We start from the raw sequence: 18781 nt of genomic DNA on the forward strand, positions 1-18781 counted from the left end.
TGCTCAACTGTCCATTTCAGCACACATACAAAGAATGAAGTGCTTAAAGGACCAAATTAACTCAGGAGGTTCCAAGATGAATGGGGTGATTTCTCGAACAATTGAAACATCTGGTAGGAGCACCAAGAGACCTCATTAACAGACTACCTTAAAAGAATGTTTTAAAAGGGGGATATAAGGTGTTAAAAGTCAGTGGTTGCTTACATAAAGAGTTTTAGTCTCTCATCTGCTTTTTGAGAGAACACGAGTTAGTAAGATTCACTTAAATACTAATGGCAACCTGCCTGAGTGAGATTCAGCAGTGAGTGCTAAGCTAAAATGTCTTTCGAAAAATCATGCAAATCAACACATAAGTAAAAATTAATTTCTGTCCTTTTTGCATTCAGTCAGTGTGCTCTCCTAGGCCCTCAGGGAAACAAAAATATGTTCAAGATGTTTGGATGCAGGAGAGGGAAACATAGACCAGTGAACTATATGACAACATCTAAATGCACAAAGACAAGCATATGCAGTATTATGGAGCTAAGACATCTTTTTGCATATTTATATTCATTTTAATAATTTATAGATCTTTCTGTCTACATCTGCATGGGCCACATAGGTGAAAGAAGAAGAGATGGGCTGAAGAGTGAATGCTACCGTGTTAGCTTACACAACAAAAATTGTTATTTTCTTCTTTTTCTTTATCCTGCTTTAGTGACATAGTGACAGAAGCATCCCCATTTAAGTAGAAAAGTATGCATTTTTGCTTGCCTAATGACAGGGTGTGAATTTTGACCCCTCAAAATGTGAAATAAAGCTTTCCTAGTCACTGGGTTTCTATAAGACTTGCAGAGAGAAAGCAAGAGAACCTTTACTATATGGGGCCAGCACAGAGCCTAGTTAACCTGACATGAGCCATGTTGGGAACATACACACAAACACATTGCACATTGGGCTGTTGGAGCCATAGACATGGTAAAGGACTGTAGAGACAGAGGAGTTCTTCTCTACAGGAAGTTTAAGCCTAGGGGGTGTTGTCTCCACTTCATCCTCTTGACTTTGGATCTGGTAAGACTTCGAGAACATGGGAATACCATCATCACTGAAGATTTTGTTTGTTACTTGGGGAATATGAGAGGACGGTATTTGAGATGTGACTTGAAAGAGGAGATGAGTTCTGAAGAGCAAAACTGACAAAGAACATTCTAGACAAAGGCATGTAAAGAGTAGGAACAATACCTAAAGAATGAAAAGGACCTGCACCTCAAAGGAAATGGTGATCAGAATACAGAGACAGCCCACAGATTGGGAGAAATTGTTTGCACAGCATTCCTCCAATAAAGGGCTAATATCCAAGGTATAAAAATCATTGGTAGAACAAGACAAGAAAAAACAATCATCCAACACTATCAAAAAACGGGAATAAGGAATGAACAGAAACTTCCTCAAAGAAGAAATACAAATTGCAAAAGCCATTTTAAAAATTTTCATTAAAATAAAAAACTCTATATTGCTAATCATCAGGAAAATGCAAATCAAAATAACAATGAGATATCATCCCCTACCACAGAGACTGGCACTCATCAAAAATAAATAACCAGTGCTGGTGAGGATGTGTGGGAAGAGGGACCCTCTCTCACTGCTGGTAAGAATGTCAACTGGTTCAGTCTTTTTGGAAAACAGCATGAACATTCCTCAAAAAATTAAAAGTGAGCTCCTATATGACTCAGCAATTTCACCTCCTGGAATATACTCCAAGGGCCTAAAAGCACAATACAGGAAAAACATCTGCACGCCTATGTTCATTGCAGCACTATTCATAATAACCAGAATCTGTAAACAATCCAAGTATCCAAGAACAGATGACTAGATAAAGAAGCTATGGTACATATACACAATGGAATACTACTCAGCATGAAAAAAGATGAAGTTATGAATTTTGCTGCTACACAGACAGATCTAGACAGTATCTTATTGAGTGATGTTAGTCTGAGGGAAAGGTACAGACACTTTTTCAACAAATAAATATTGTTTATCTCTCTCATACGTGGGATATCTCTCTTATATGTGGGATATTAAGATCGCTCTCTCATGTGTGGATGATCTCTCTCATATGTGGGATATGAAGAAACTTCATAGGGGAATAACAAATGCTCAAAGGCAAGCAAAGCAAAGACCAGGAGACCTGGTCTTCAGTAGAAAGTTTGGTAGTGGAGCAGGGATGGGGGTAACAGTTAATGAAGGGACCACTCAAACAATGGGGGAAGAGGAAAAGTATCTGCCACAAAGGCAGGCTGTGGGTGGAAGAGAAACTGGGGGCACTGGTGGAAGTGGACACTTATGAAGGGACTGGAGTTGGAACACTGTACTCCTGAAACTTAATATTAAATAACTTTGCAACTCAGGATGCTTCAATTTTTTTAAGGAAAAGGTAAAAAAAAATTATAGAATGGAGAGAAGACTCGGGATTTTCTTATTTTGAAATTTTTCTGCTCACAGATCTTCCCTGACACATTTTTGTTGCATTTCCTGCCTTTTGTCTTATCTGAGTTACCACTCTCTAGAATTTTCTGTTTCTTAAAAAAAAATATGAGGCCGGAGCAATAGAAGAGCGGGTAGGGAATCTGCCTTGCATGTGGCTGACCCGGGTTCAATCCCTGGCATCATATATGGTCCCCCAAGCACTTCCAGGAGTAATTTTTGAGTGCAGAGCTAGGAGTAACCCCTGAGCATCGCTGGGTGTGACCCAAAAAATAAAAAAAGAAAAGGAAGTATTAATTTTCTCATTTTCACCAAGAAAATGTAAGGTCTAGAAAAGCAGAAAACTGTCATTTTTTCCCCTCAAACACTACACATGTAAAAGAGTACCTGACTGACAGTGGGTAATTGATATTTATTTGTTGAATAAGTCAATAAGAGAGTATACTTTTCAAAAATAACTTAGAGGAGCCCACACAAGAAGATTGCACAGTTCCTGCAAACTTATGAAAGAGACAGAGCTACAGTGCCCCTTTGAGTCTAAGTAAAAGACTCTCTATCTAAAATAGAGACCCAGGAGGAGGGCTGAGAGAATGATACAGCAAGGTGAAGGAAAAACTGTAGGCATCTCTTTCCCCTTGGCAGAGTTCCTCTCCCAATGCAGTTTCAGTTCCCCTTTGATTTCTTTAGCCCCGTTGAAGTGATGAGTGTGGTGGCAGTAAATATGCAGAGAACTTTCTACTCTCCTGCTGAGAACTAAGCAATAGGGCTTTGCAGACAAGGGGATTTAAAGTCTTTCATTCCACCCACCCACCCCCAGTTTAATAATATTCACAAACACACGTTTAAATGAAAAACCTAAAAAGTAAAAATGTCTGCTACATTAATAAAGCTTTACTAGATTGTAATAAGGTTTTGATTTAATCTCTTTAGAAATCCCTTAAGGCTCTGCATCAAATACAGAGCTAATCTGTTTCCTCTGAAATTCCAGCTCGCAGCAAGTCATTCAGCCAGCCTGCCATGGAAGAACACTAAAGTCTCTTCAAATTTTATCCCGTCCATTGGGAAACTGGTTCATGTTGGCAGGTCTGATTTTCAATCACATGTTTCTCCTAGGACTCGTGACAATTAGATGATTTGAGGATAGGGTGAACAAAGGGTTAACCAGAGAGCAAGGGTCCTGAGAACTGGATGTTACAAGGCGGGAATTTGAGGGCACAGATGTTAACCATCGGGCCCTACTGGATATCAGAGCATGACCCTCAGACAGCTGCAGAGAGGCACCTTTTGCCTTACAAGCAGAATGACTTTGAAGCTAAACCAGCCACATCTAAGATGAATGAAAGAAGAATTTTGTTAAAAGACAGAAAGACTTGTCCAACTTGTTTGAGAAGCACTGCAAGAGAGAATAAACCACTCTGCTCTGGAATTTCATCTGGAAGACCCCTCCTGCTACTACAGGGAAACTGCCTGCTGTACTGCTTGCTTTTTTGCCTCTGATCAACTCTGAGCTCTAAGAACACCCAATTCACCCTTGCCTCTGAGTCTCTGGTGACGGGTGACAAAAACTTATCCCCAATATCAACTACTACATGAATCTAGTGTTTTTGCCAAGCCAACTTGCTGGCCAGCTAGTCTCTGTACTGAATCAATCACAGGAAGGATGTTGGCACCTTACCCTTGGTTTACAAGATCTGCTTCCGGGCTGATGGTTGAACATCAGTCACAAATTCAGAAAGTTTAGAAAAAAAAAACCCTGAACATAATGCAAATCCACCACAGCCATCTCACCACCTACATTCTCACACAACACAGTAACCCTCTTGTTTCCTATTAAAGATTCACTGGCTATATCATTGCAGCCGGGCAACAAACAGCCTTCTCCAGAATGCTCATGAGTGAAAAGCATGCATAAACATTTACATTCCTGGGGCGAGGAGACAGTCCAGGGATTAGGGCATGGGCCTAGCATGCTGAACCGATTTCATTCCCAGCACCACGTGGTCTTCTGAGCATCACCAGATGCAGCCTTGGAGGCTTCCAGCACTGTCAGGAGGAAGTGCTTGGAGTGCTTGGAGGCCCCCAAGCACGGCAGGGATGGTCCCGGGTAATCCCCTGCACTAAAAGGCCTGAGCAGCATCACAGCATCCTTGGGTTGCTGCATTAAATTGTTGGCCTGGTTGGGCAAGAATCACAGGGGGGAGGCCCCAAGAGATTACCAAAAATAATGTTCATAAAAATAAACATTCACACTTTTGTGAACTAATGTTTTCTCAATAGAAAAATGAATTTTAACCCTTCTGCCATCAACAGGAAAGTCCTCATGGGTCTCTAAGGTAAAATAGGTTGCCTCTCCCACTGGTGACAGAGGTCATTGCCATGATATTCCCAGTGGCATTTTCTGTGGCCTTATCAAAATACTACCCTCTCTATTACATTATGGCAAATCATCTGCAGTTGCTTACATAGGACTCTCAGGATCTCGACAGAGGCCACTGACAGTCTAGTACTTGAAATCCATATGATAGTCCCTGGTTTTCTCGTGGTATCCATAGTGTTACTTTCCACCCCCTCCACAACCAGAAAAATGAGCTTCTTTATGTGTGGAGACACAAGCTTCTGCTCTTGTTTCTCTTCAGGTCAAGGCCAACCCTGAATATAGTTGCATCTTTGAGAGTCAGAAAACTTCTCTGGCAGTCTGGGGCAGTGGGCCTGGCACCTTCCACCTTTCTCTCACCAGCGACACATAAGGATGCTGAAAATAGTACTTTTGACTACACCCAAGGTACCTCGAGATGGATATTTGGGGGACCTTTTTCAGGGGGAGGGGTGTTTGAGTCACACCCAAATGTGCTCATGACTCACTTCGGGCTCTGCACTCAGGGATTACAACTGGCATGGCTTATGGGACCAAACAGGGTGCTGGAGGTCAAAACTGTCAGCCCCATGCAAAGCAGGTACCCTGCCTGCTGTATTCTCTCTCTCCTGCTCGAGGGGATCTTTATGGGTTGTGCTTCCTCTGCACTCTAACCTATATCCCTGTCTGCTAGTTCACCCAGGTGCCTTGACCCAGCCTTTTAAAAAAGAGCAGCATAATGCCCTGTTTGACATCTCAAAATTTCAGGGTACTGATTTCCACTGTGAGGGTTCCCTACCACTCCTGTTCTATAGTCATGGACCAGAGCAACCTCGCTGCTGAGCTTAACTCAGAATCCTGGGTCCTCAGGCAGGTGGCTGTTACCCAGACTCTATATTACAAGGTCAATAGATTATCTTTTACATCTGTTTCATCCTTGGGGCTGGAGCCCATATAGTACAGCAGATAGGGTATTGTCTTGCATGTAGCTGACCAGCAGTCAGTCCCTGGAACCCCATATGGTCCCTAAAACCACCACAAGTGAAGAGACAGAAGTAATCTCTGAGCATCACTGGATGTGGCACAAAACCAAACAAAAAATACAACCGTTTTATCCTTCCCAGATCACAAATACCTCCCTGAGAATTCCCATCTCATTCTATGTGCGACCTTACATGGAGTTAAAGCCAGTAGAAATAATGGTACTGCCATCTTTTATAAAAGAGAAGCACCAGAGATAACCCAGCACATAGGAATAAACAGAGGAGTCAATACAAAGTAGTGTTGGATGATACTCCTACCCTTTGGGCTGGAGTGACAGTACAGTGGGTAGGATGCTTGCTGATCCAGGTTTAATTCCCGGCATCACATTTGGTCCACCGAGCCTGTGAGGAGTCTTCCCTGAGCACAGGGCCAGGAGTAAGCCCTGAGCACCACCCAGTATGACCCCAAAATGGAAAAAAATTACTCCTACCACTATTTCTGCTTTTACACCTATTACATGTAACAATAGCAGTGATAGTAGCCTATAAATTCTATTTATGATTACATACAGAAGAATTAAGGTCACAGTGGAAAACCTAAGCTTCTCATTAAATTTTGCAACACCAATTAATTGCTCGGTGGCAAGATTCATCTTTTCAATAGAACATGTTCAATTTCTTTTTCAAAATCACAAATCATTTACAGACCCTAGCAGCAGAATATTAAACTAAGCACGATGGTCAAAGCACAGGGCCTGATGTCCACCAGTATGAATCCCTTCCTGCTTTTGTGTCCCCGTGAAATACAGTAAGACTTAGTATCATGTTCAACTGTAGAAACCCCAAAGAAAACATGTTACCAGTTCACTCATTTTCTCATTTCATGAAAAGTTTTGGTTTAGGTATCACTATATCACTGTCATCCCGTTGTTCATCTATTTACTCGAGCAGACACCAGTAACTTCTCCATTTGTCCCAGCCCTGAGATTTTAGCAGCCTCTCCTTACTCGTCTTTCCCAACAATTGGAGGCTTATTTCAGGATCAAGGGAATGAGACCTGTTATTATTACTGTTTTTGGCATATCAAATATATCACGGGGAGCTTGCCAGGCTCTGCCGTGCGGGCAGGATACTCTTGGTAGCTTGCCAGGCTCTCCAAGAGGCATATATATTTACTTCCCTCTATGATGATGTGTCATCATTAATAACACTGTAAACTACAGAATCTCAAAAAAAGTTGATATATCTAAGGCATGCAATTTGGTTTGGGTATCCCATGTAAAGAACATCAACCATCAAGGTATGATTAGAATCAGCAGTGCCCTACTTCCAGAATAACATAGCTATTTTTCATTTCATGAATTCCTGAGATAGCATACTTTCTATAGAAATTATATCCATATTGCTGACCCTCCCTGATAACTATATAAAATGAAAACGAGGAAAGCAGATCAATCGTTATTTCTCTTACTTATGCCCTTCAGTCAAGAAGTGGTACTTGGACTATATATCAAAACAAAATTCAGCCATCAGAAGAAGAAACACTTCCTCTGCTAGCCCACTTAAAGAGAACAAATGGTACCATTGAAAGCACACTCTAATACACCACTCTGCTAAGTGGTTTTGACAACAAAGATACCAGACATTTTTATTCTGCAGCGAGCTGGTCTGACCCTTGCCCTAGTACTATCCCTCACTATTCTTCTCTAGCTCTCCAGCTTTCCAAGCCAGAAAACTAAAAACTACTAAGAAAACAATCAAATAAAGTGGAATGTATAAGGTGATGTTACTTAAATTAGTTAAGTGCAGTATTATATATGTGTGACAGCTGTTATTTTCTTTTGTGTAAAATACTACATTAAACATGGAAAAGGTGTTTTTCCACCAGGCCTTTCATGATCCTAATATCTTGACTTACCGTATTTATCTGCTTCTAGAAGCATAATATCTTCATAGTTTCATATTTCTGGAATAAGAATATACCTTACAATTAGTGACAATCTACAATCACTATCAAAAGGAGTCACTTGGAGAGGGTTTTCATTGCCTGTGCACACTCAAACTTGGCATTCAAACTTGGCAATGAAAACCATAGTCTCACAGGATATGATAAAATCCATGTCTAAATGAACCAAAAAGATATTTTTAACTAAGTTAAAAATTAAATTTCGATGAAGCCTTACATCATCATTTACTTGGAATTATATTTTTCTTTCATGGTTTTCAAAAAAAGTTACATGAAAACCTCTGAAATATTATGTGCTGTTTCTACTTCCTATCATCAAAAATAAAATAAGATAGATGCCACGACCATTATTTTAGCCACATATATGCCCATATATATGGCTATATAGTATCTGTGATAAAATTAGTTAAAATTTTGCTTATAAATGGATTGACATGGAGAGTATCTTGTTGAGTGAAATGAGTCAGGAGAAGGATAGGTATGACTATATTCATTTGTGTTACATTATATATATATATATTTGTATGTATATAAGACTAATATTCAAGGGCAGGGTAACAGGGCCAGGAGGAAGGTCAATGGTTGTGAGCTTACCACAAGAGTGTGGTGGGGTGAAGGGCACAGGTAAAGGCATATACTGCATAAACTTTCATTATCTGTATTGCAAACCATAAGTCCCAAAAAGAGAGAAAGGAAGAGAGAGACAGAGAGAGACAGAGAGAGAAGAGATAAGTGCCTGCCATAGTGGCAGGCGGTGGGATAGGGGGTGGGGAGAGAGAAACTGGAACCATTGGTGGTGGGAAAAGTACACTGATCCGCTGGTGAAGGGCTGCGTGTTGGAACGTTATATGATTGAAATTCAATCATGCACAACTTTGTAAATGTGTATATCACTGTGATTAAATGAAAAAATAAATGGAAAAATAGTTAAGATTTGATTATAAAATCTAATAAAATTAGGGTTTTTTTTTCCTATTTTATGCATTATTTTTAGTCACTTCCAAAAAACCAATCCCAGAGTCACAAAAACCAAAGCATGTTGGGGACAGAGAGATATTGCAGCAGGCAAGGTACTCTGCTTGCACACAGCAGACCCAGGTTCGACCCCAAGCACCATATACAGTCTACCGAGCACCGCCAAGCGTGATCCCTGAGCACAGAGCCAAAAGTAAGTCCTGAGCATAGCCAGGTGTGATCCAAAAACCGAAAAAAAAACACCATCTTTTTAAAGACACTATGCCAGCCATCAGATTCGCAAATTGCATTGTCAGGTCACATTACATTGTTTAAAATGATATGTGATGATGCCCAAAAGTAGAGAGTAAGAAGGAAGGTGCCTTCCACAGAGGCAGGGGATGGGATGGGGTGGGTGTGGCAGGAGGGATACTGGGGACATCAGTGGTGGAAATGCCCACTGATGGAGAGATGGGTGTTCCATAATTGTATGACTGAAAGCTTTGTAATTGTATCTCACGGTGAGTCAATAAAAAATAAATTAATTAAATAAAATAAAAAATAAAATGACATGGGGAGGAACTGAGGAAATGGTATAAGTGCTCGTACCCCCTGTACCACATGACTCCCAGACTGTGCAGGGATGTCTATGGAAGCCCCCCAGGCCCCAGCTATGACTTTGGGACACCTCAAGCAGGGATGGCCCTGCAGGTCCCCAACACTGAAGGGCCTGGGCAGCACCTCATATTCAGGCCTGAGCCTCATATCGCTGAGAGTGTGGCCTCTAGGGCCCCCGAGCACCATTTGGGAGCATCCGCACTCCGACCATCACACATAAGAAAAAATTATCGTATCAGTCCTAAGTTCACCTTGAAGTGAACAAAAATACCATTTTCATCTTCCAGGTACTTTGGGAGTCAATTATTTAAGTAGGGGTGTCCCATAAATGATTTCCTCTTATTTGAATGATGATCCTGAGAACACACACCCGTTATTCCATTGGAAAATGAAGTCAGACAGATTTGCGGGAAGCACTTCTGTATTGGCTGATTATTTTCATATGAACATTCTTTGTTCAGTAAATAATAATTTAAATATCTTCATTAAAGTATACAAATACATAGGCTTAAATTTTTCTGTTTAAAGTTTGGTCAGCTTCTTAATTATTAAAATACTGGAAAACGAGTATTTACCTAAATATCTGGATTTATCCTTCTAGAGAAAACAATACCTCAGAATAAGCATAAAAGATATAGTAGTCTACTGTTAAATCTTAAAGTATTTTGGTAAACTTCCTGGAAATTCAGAAATAAGTTATTCAGCAACAAATAATCTTGTAGATTAGAGTGTTTTGAATTAAACACTCTAATTAAAGATAGCCTAAAAACTGCTTGTTTAAAATTTATTTTTTTCATTAAAGTATCATTAAAACTATTTTAATATAAAAGCATTTTAAAATATGTCCAAAAAATTTATGTGTGAATTTTGACCCTTAACTTAGAAATCCTTCCATTCCTTTCTACTTATTTATGAGATCAATACAACCATACTCACTTTGGTGATGCATTTCCAACTAAATCCTACTTAGTTCATAATTACTAATCAAAATGTGTGATTTTTATAAGTATACACTGATAAAGTATATATTATTAATTATTTTATAGGAATTTAATACTTGGGGCTTGTGACATAAAAATATGTATTTCTGTATATATCTTTAAGAAATATATGATAGGTTGACCAATAAAAGGTCTGTAAAAATAAAATATATGAATTAGGAAAAATTATGTGAGGAAAGGTGAATAGAATGTTAAGAAAGAAACATGATTTTTGTTTTTGCTTTTGTTTTGTCTTGGTGCCACATCTTGTGGTGATCAGGGATTACTACTAGTTCTGTGTTCAGGCATCACTCCTGGCAGTGCCCAGGGGACCACATGGGATTCCAGGGATGGAAACTGGGTTGGCTACCTACAAGGCAAAAACACCCTACCCACTGGACCTTGGCTCTCCCAGATGATGTAAATTTCCTGATTGTCCAATTGTCCAAATTGTTTTCTTTATTTGTTAACATTTAAATTAGTGTTAAGTATCAAGTTGCTATAGTCAGTTTAGCTAATTGCATGCAAAAATAAAATCATTTGTTAAAAGTATAGAAATTATATGCCATAAGTAGTAACTCTACAAACATTAGCCTTATCATAACAAAGCTAACTTCACACTGTTTGATGGAGTTCCAAGTTTTCAAATTAATTTTAGGCAATCATAAATTAGAAAGTTTGAAGACCATTGCTCTGGAAACAGTTTCAGTGAAGCCTGGAGGAAAACCAAGTAGAGGAAAGAAAATCTGGAACAGCTGGAGTTTTATTTTATAACTATATTTAAGTTTGTAGATATAGCAGAAGCACTATAACTTGGGATACACTAGCTTATCTATCCCCCAAAGCAGTTACACAGTCTTGAAATGGGTGGAATTTTAGTGACTGAGAAATCCGAAAATCTAGTACTTACTCCACAGGTTCAGGTTCAGTGAACACGAAGTCTTCAGTCGCTGGGCTCCGCTTTCCCCACCTTCCATCTCCTTCTGCAAAAGAAAATGATTGTTCAACTGAGACTGTAACCTCTCCATATCTGTATTGCAAACCATAATGCCCAAAAGTACAAAGAGAGAGAGAGAGAGAGAGAGAGAGAGAGAGAGAGGGAGAGAGAGAGAAGTAAGTGCCAGCCATAGAGACAGGCTGGTGTGGGGGTGGAGGGTGGTGGGAGGGAAACTGGGGACACTGCTGGTGAGAAATGTACACTGATGGAGGGATGGGTGTTGGAACATTATAAGATTGAAACCTGATAATGAACAGCTTTGTAACTGTATCTCGTGGTGCTTCAATTAAAAAGAAAAAGAGAAGAAAAAACTGAGACCTCCACCATCAACCACAGTAACAAAAAAAAAATTGGTTGTATGTCTCGCCATTTTCCAGTGGGCAATAATAATCCTTTATTACCTCTGAAATTTTCAGAAATAGCTTTATCTATGAACATTATTTAAATTTATAAATTTCATTTTCACATAACACTACTGGTGATCTCAGTGAGTGGTATAGCCACACTTCCAAAAATACAGTCCACAATACTGAAAACATGAGATCTAAGTTGCAACCACTCAAACTTTGTAATGTACCTGTCCAGTTGACAGATGAGGATGGGGTGGGGTTAGTGGTTGGGAGGTAATATGGGAACACTGGTGGAGGGAAGTTGACACTGGTGGTGGGATTGATGTTAAAATATTATATGCCTAAAACTCACTACCAATAACTTTGTAAGCGACAGTTCTTTAAGGATAAAAATAAGAGAAAAAATGCTGATGATTGCATCTCCATGATGATAAACCAGTTTGTCTATAAAATCCAAATCCAACCCAAATTAAAAAAAAAACAGCGCTAACTAACAGCAGCAGCATCCATTCCAAGGACTAGGCGAAACAATTCTTTCTTCTTTCATCACCGAGGTGCCAATATTCCCCTCATGTTACAGGTGGAAAAGCGAAACAATAACCCAAAGGCATAAAGCTGATAAGTTCTGGAGCTGGCATGCAAATACAAATTTGATTTGGATTTTTTCAAATTAAATAGCCATGCTTAAATTTTAACATTTTGTGATATTTCCATGATTTCTATGGGTGTATGTGCACGCACACGTGCTTCTCCATATCTTTCTGCATGTGGCTATCATTTGAATATATTTCTGTGATTCTACACCATTATGTGTCTGTAATTATGTGCATGTGGAAGTACGTGCATGTGGGTGTACATCTACACACATTTGCACACACAGAAATCTTTGGGTAATTTCCCTGTCTGCTTGTATATTGTTAGTTGAAGGAAATCAATAATTTTCCTTTTCTTGAACAGAGAAAAGGATACATAAAAAGTTCCAGCTAATTTCAAAATGTTTTTGTGTCTTTTTTACACAGGGCCAAAATATTTTGTTTCTGTGTGTTGACAGGGAATACTTTACTGTTTTTGTATATTGTTCTATTCATAATAGGATCCAATCCACTTAGGCCACTATATGCCTATGTCTGCATTCATATAATTCCTGGACACGTAAGGACTGAGTGTTCTCATGGACAGGGGAATACACTTGTAGATCTGTGTGTGCCATGTTGTAAATGCTGACATGTGAGGATGCATATCTGTGCAGCAGTGTATCTGTGTGCCTGTGACTATGTCTATTACTATTTTCTTAGATCTACATTGTGTATTATTATACATGCAAGTCTCTTACCTTTATATGCTCAAAACATCCTGTGCTTGCATAAGTTTGGTGGGTCCACCTAGCATCTGAATCACATTTATGTGCCTGTATAAGCAAGTTCACTTATAGAGCAGTGTGTACATGTGCCTGTCCTGGGTGGGAGTATTGGTCATGCCACCATCTGGGTATGAATATCTTTCCTTCTGTGGCAGCATCTTCCATGTCTAGATGTACACATGTGAGTTTATTGCCCTGTTTCTACAGTCTCATGTATGTCTATCCAGATGTCCATGTGTATAATATTGCATGTATGTCTATATTTACATGTTTATTCCTTCTTCTTACTGCTTGTGAATATTCATTTCTGTGAGCCTCTGCGTGTCTGTATACATGTGTTGGGTGTATCTATGTGTCTGTACCCATAATTTTTTGGTGCTTTTGTGTCATACACGGTGGTTCTCAGGACTTACTTCTGGTTCTGCGCTCAGGTCACACCTGGTGGGGCTCAGGGGACAGACCATATGGGGTGCCAGGGATTGAACCTGAGTCAGCAGTATGCAAGGTAAGTGCCCTACTTTCTGTACTAACTCTGGCCCCAATGTTCCCATGGTTTCTTGCCTCTGTGTCTCTTTACCTGCATATAGGTGCTTCTCTAGTTAGATGTTCACAGCCTCAGTGTTTAGCAACAAGTTTACATGCATATGTCTGAGACCTCACATGTCTGTAAGGGCATTTCTGGGCAGCAGCATAATCTACGTGCACGTGAATCAATTCCTTTGGATGATGCTCTGAGTTAAGTGCAACCATGTGTATGTGCTCATGTTTATGTTGCTATATGTGTAGCAAATTTTTGCATGTTTGTGTATATCTGTCAGTACTTATTCCTGTGCCTGTTTGTCTTTGTGATAACGTATGCTCATCATGTTTTGCATGCCTACACATGACTCTATACACAGATGTTTGCACAAGTATGTGTCTGGGAAAGTGTGCTGGCCTTTGACAATGTGGTTGCCTACATTTCTATGTCTATGTGCACAATTCAGGAGATTTTCATGGTCCTATATGTGTGTGTCTGCATTTGTTCAAGGGTATTCGGGTCTCCACATCTATATGTGTATCTATTTGGAATGCCTGCACATGCAAAAATCCACGGGTGTATTTAAAATCTGCACAAGCATCTGTGTGCATGTTTGTGAGTCTATATGTGCATGGGTCTGTGTATTCTCATAAGTGCAACTTTGCACTCTCTTCTTATGCATCTGAGTATGCAGGAGTGCAAATGTGTTTCCCTGTGTAAATACTATTTTAAGTTTTCACATCTGTATCTACAGGTGTAGATAGGTATATGCTTCTTCATATAAAAGCATCTCTACTAAATCTGTGTATGCAATGCATTTTCTATATCAAATCATATGTCTCTCAAGACATATACCCCATATGCACATAAATGTTCAATTATGGATCTATCTCTGTTTTGTCTATGAGTCAGTGCAAATGTTTTCATATACAAAAATTACATTTATATTTTCTCCCCTGTGGCTTTCCATAAATACACCTACATGCATGAGTGCTCACAAGTATATTTTCAAAGATGTATATTTAGGTGCCTTGTGTTACATGTGCTGGCACTAACATGTTTATGCATATGTGATTTAATAACTATGTCTCTATGTCTATATGTATGTGACTGTGAATAAAATATTGCCAATATATGCATGATTAATACTACATTAGCTCACATCTACCTCTGGATCAGTATTTTTTCAATCTTTGTATAATTGTCTTCATGTCTCTGTGTATCAGTAAAATCCTACTTATGTCTATAGATGAATAACTTCATGTATCTATGGGTATGTATACACACATACAGCCCACACATGTGCTTGTGTGGAGTTCAAGTTTGTTTGTCTACATTTATGCATAAACATCTGGAGATGTCTAAAAATACGTCTGCGTTCATGAACTTCTATAAGCATTCATGAGTTTGTGTGGGCATCTGTGTCTACATCTCTGAGGTTATGAATCTGAACATACTATCTGGTGCCACGGTTGGCATATATGTGTGTCTGTGTAATTTTGGGGACCTGTGTAAGTGCAAAGTATATAGCTATGACTGTATGCTGTTATGGGCTTGCATACAGACCTATGGACATATGTGCAAATAAGTGCCTTTGGCTGTGACTATGTGAACATACAGTCATGGGGTTCTGATTTGACATATGTAGATCTGTGTGTATTTGTGGCATTACATGTGTGTATACACATGCATTCTGTTGTGTATAGAGTTGTCTATGAAGAATTTGTGTGTGCAGATATGAGAACTCTCTTTGGGAAAGATACTTCTAGTCACCTATTTTTCTGTGATATAGTCAGCAAGAGAAAGATTTTCTTCCTTTTCTTGAAGTAGTCACAGAAATAAACATTAAGAGTTATTTGATAATATTGGTTATTGAATATAATTATGGTCTAGTAACACAGATTTTTGTCGCCTAAAAATAAAAAGCAACAACTGCTCATATATTCAAATCCCACTGCCAACTACATTTCTGTCATAACTCCCCCGCTTTTTGAATCTAGGCACTTGGTGCCACTTGGCTGTCCAAAGCCCATACTACAGTCCTCATCCCATCTGCTTCCCAAGCTTGCCTATTTCTCCAAAGTTCCGCCTGTATTCTTACCACTCAGTTTCCTTGGCTGGAAATTGAGAGTAAGAAACCTGGTGTTATTTAATCCATATGACAGTAGACAGCAAGAACCACTGTTATCCTGGTTCACAAAGAGAAAGTAAGGGTGAGTGGAGAGTTTTGAGTGTATTTTCTCAGGTAGAATAGCCAAAAATTCACAGAGGCCAATTCAAAATCAGCCCTGACAAACACCAGATGCATATTCTTTCCACTCAACCACAGGCCATTTTAACTATCAAATGTACCCAGTTCCTAGAACCAATAAATTGTGGAACTAGAGCTAGATATATGTACAGCTGTCTCCAAAAACTGTGCTCTGAACCTCTGGTGTGTCCTGTAATTATATTATTTAATCTTGGGATAGTCTAAAGGAAAGCATTCTGTTTGTGTTTACAAATGGCACACAAACTCAAAGAAGTAGTTACTTGCCAATGTTCTGTATGAGCATGTAAGACCTATGCCCCTATCCTATTCAGTAACATGTGTTTTGAGACTTAAGTGTGTTAAACTGAGTGTGGGCTTCATGAAGTGAATGTGAATGTTCTAGAATGTGTTGATTTTCTCTGAGTCCTGGGGCCTTCTGAAAATGCTGTAGCAATTCTGGGTAAAATGAAGAGAATCTGTAAAGTCTGGAGCAGGTCAGAATATTGTGGGATGAATGTGTGTAGTGTGGTTTGCATGTTTCAGTGTATGGATCTCCTCTTAAGTTGTGAGATGACTCTATGAAGACCACAAAGCAAGTCTAAGTGCTTGGGAGCCAATGTCTGGTGGAGATGGCACATGTGTGTGACCTGAACTAATAATATGCATCTGTGCTGTGGCTTAGGTCTCTGGTGTTATACCAAGTCTCTACTATATTGTGAGTTGAAGTGCTGTAAGATGAGTCTGATAGAGAAAAATCATATTGAAGTAATTTTGTATTCACTGTTGATTCTGTGTGCTTTAGGGTGATAGGTCTTAAGTTTTGAATTTAGTCATTTGAAGGAAGATAGATGGGTCTAGGGATTGCGAAGCAAGTAAGCTGTTTGAAACATTGTTAAATTGTAAGTTCATGGGAGAGTCTTTTGTGGTGCTGATTTTGGACTGATAAGATACCTGTGCTCACTGTGAAGTTTTGCCTACTTCAAGGGATAGTTTGGGAAGTTGCTGATCTTCAGTATTCTCTACAAATAACAGGTCCTGTGAGTCTTGAGAATATGGTTTGGAGTAACTGTGTTTGGTGGTCCTGATTAGGTTTGTGAGTTCTATCACTGCAATTTTTTAGCATCAACTATTGTATTAGTTCATAAACTGTAGAAGTATCCTCACATTATGGGGGATGTCTGTGGGTTGCAGTCTATACATTGCAATTATCTGTCAAGGAATATTTAATGCGGTGAGGCTGTGTGACCTGGTTGGTTCTAGAGATTCTGTAGTAAACAACTGTGTCATAGGAACTAATCTGTAGATTGTAGGGTATGTCAGTGCCTTAGAAGTAATCTACGTGGACTTCTTTAAAGGAACCACATCCAGCAGTGTGCCATAGGCTCAGGCTCACTCCAGGCAGTGCTCGGGGATAACCAGGACCACATACAAACAGTACTGGGGAGTATAAGGCTCCAGGGATTTAACTAAGGGCTTCACACATGCCAGGCACATGTTCTACCACTCAAGATGTCTCTCTGGTCCTATGTGGGTTCTATTTTAGTGATAGAGAGTAATTAAAGTGTGGGTTGTTGGTACATAGCATGATACTGCAGGCAATTGTAGTCCAGTGATATGTGTTGTGAAGCCAACCTATATAACATAAACTAATTCTGATTTGGTGTTACATATAGTTTGATATAATAAAGAGAATGCGGATGTGGTAAAATCTGTTTTTGTGTTACGGGACTATCCACTGTGCTATAAGGCCTACATGCCTCTGCTGTAATTATGATTGATGTGAGGTAAGTGGGGATCTTTATGTTGTATGATTACTTGGCCTGTGGGGTCAGTTTGTATGGTAAGACATGACTAGTCCAGAAGTTAAAGAGGGATTTGGGGTCCTATAGGGTAAATTAGGTGGAGTGGATACATAATACCCTTTAAATCTGTTATTTTTTCTTTTTCTGTGTATTAGTAAACATTTCTTAGTACACTGCATCAACCCTTTGTTTATGGATGAGAAAGGGGATTTTCTAGGGGTAATCTGTGTTGCATGGAAAGTTTCCATGTTCCAATAGAAATGAATGGTATGGTGTGACTAGGGACATTTGGGGTGAGTATCCATGAAAACTCGCTGTGGAGATTTGTGACTTAGTTTAGAAATATGCACAAGAGTTTTGCATGTGTTTTGCCTCATATTCCTGTGTTATGAGAGGAAAGTCTTGATGTAAGGACAAAATATTTTCCGGGATGAGTTTTGTGTGGTGTGACGTATTCATGTGTTTTACTATATATTCATGTTGCTGGAATCGTGGAATTTGGGGAAGGTTTGGCATGTTCTGGGTTATATCTGTACACTGTGGAGTTTGATTCTGTTTCTATGAGTTGTGATACAAACACTTGTTTTGAGAAAGCAATAGATGCGTTAATAGGGAGAATTATGTGTTACTGCATATAACTATGTATTTTCCTCATGTTTGCATATTGTGAGGCATGATTGTACAAGAAAAGGTTGGCACCAATTGTCTATGTTATCTCTTGAGCCTGGATGTTGGAGGTCAAGGCTGGGTGATATGGGGTAAGCAAGGGTGATCTGGAGCAAATCTGGTGGTGTGAGAACAACTTGGATGTTGTGGAATGGCACCTGTTGTTACATGGTGTATAAGTGTGATGCACACTGACTATCAGGGGAGAAGTTTATCATATGTTGAGACTGGGTTTTTCATAACAAGCTTTCATGTCCTGGACTAGCTATGTATCTGGGGGATTGTCCATATGGTATCCAGTATTTATGTACAATGAAAGGCAAGTCGTAGTGTTCCAACTGCAAAAAAATATAGATAGCTCTATTCTGCATGGTACAAGAGTGTTTACGTGGTGCAAGTTGGAGAAAGAACAAGTCTTAGTGTCACAGGGTAGGTTTGGCTATCAGGTTACACATACTCTGGAGCTGCTTTAAGTATTTTACAAGGCTTTGCAAATCATGAGCCTTGAAAGTATTTAG

General features: G+C 39.4%; 1 protein-coding gene across 13 annotated transcripts in view; it reads right to left on the reverse strand.

Annotated features, from left to right (window-relative positions):
• LOC101543559 (melanoma-associated antigen 10-like) overlaps nt 1-18781 on the reverse strand; it is a 176612-nt gene that overhangs the window by 145818 nt on the left and 12013 nt on the right. For all 13 annotated transcript variants that reach the window (XR_008627355.1, XR_008627353.1, XR_008627352.1 and 10 more), the window contains 2 exons: nt 11228-11300; nt 7718-7765 (listed from right to left, as the gene is read on the reverse strand). The gene's annotated coding sequence lies outside the window, so the exon portion shown is untranslated. The remainder of the gene's footprint in view (nt 1-7717; nt 7766-11227; nt 11301-18781) is intronic.

Source organism: Sorex araneus, chromosome X (genome assembly GCF_027595985.1).
Source record: "Sorex araneus isolate mSorAra2 chromosome X, mSorAra2.pri, whole genome shotgun sequence".
NCBI classification, from domain to species: domain Eukaryota; kingdom Metazoa; phylum Chordata; class Mammalia; order Eulipotyphla; family Soricidae; genus Sorex; species Sorex araneus.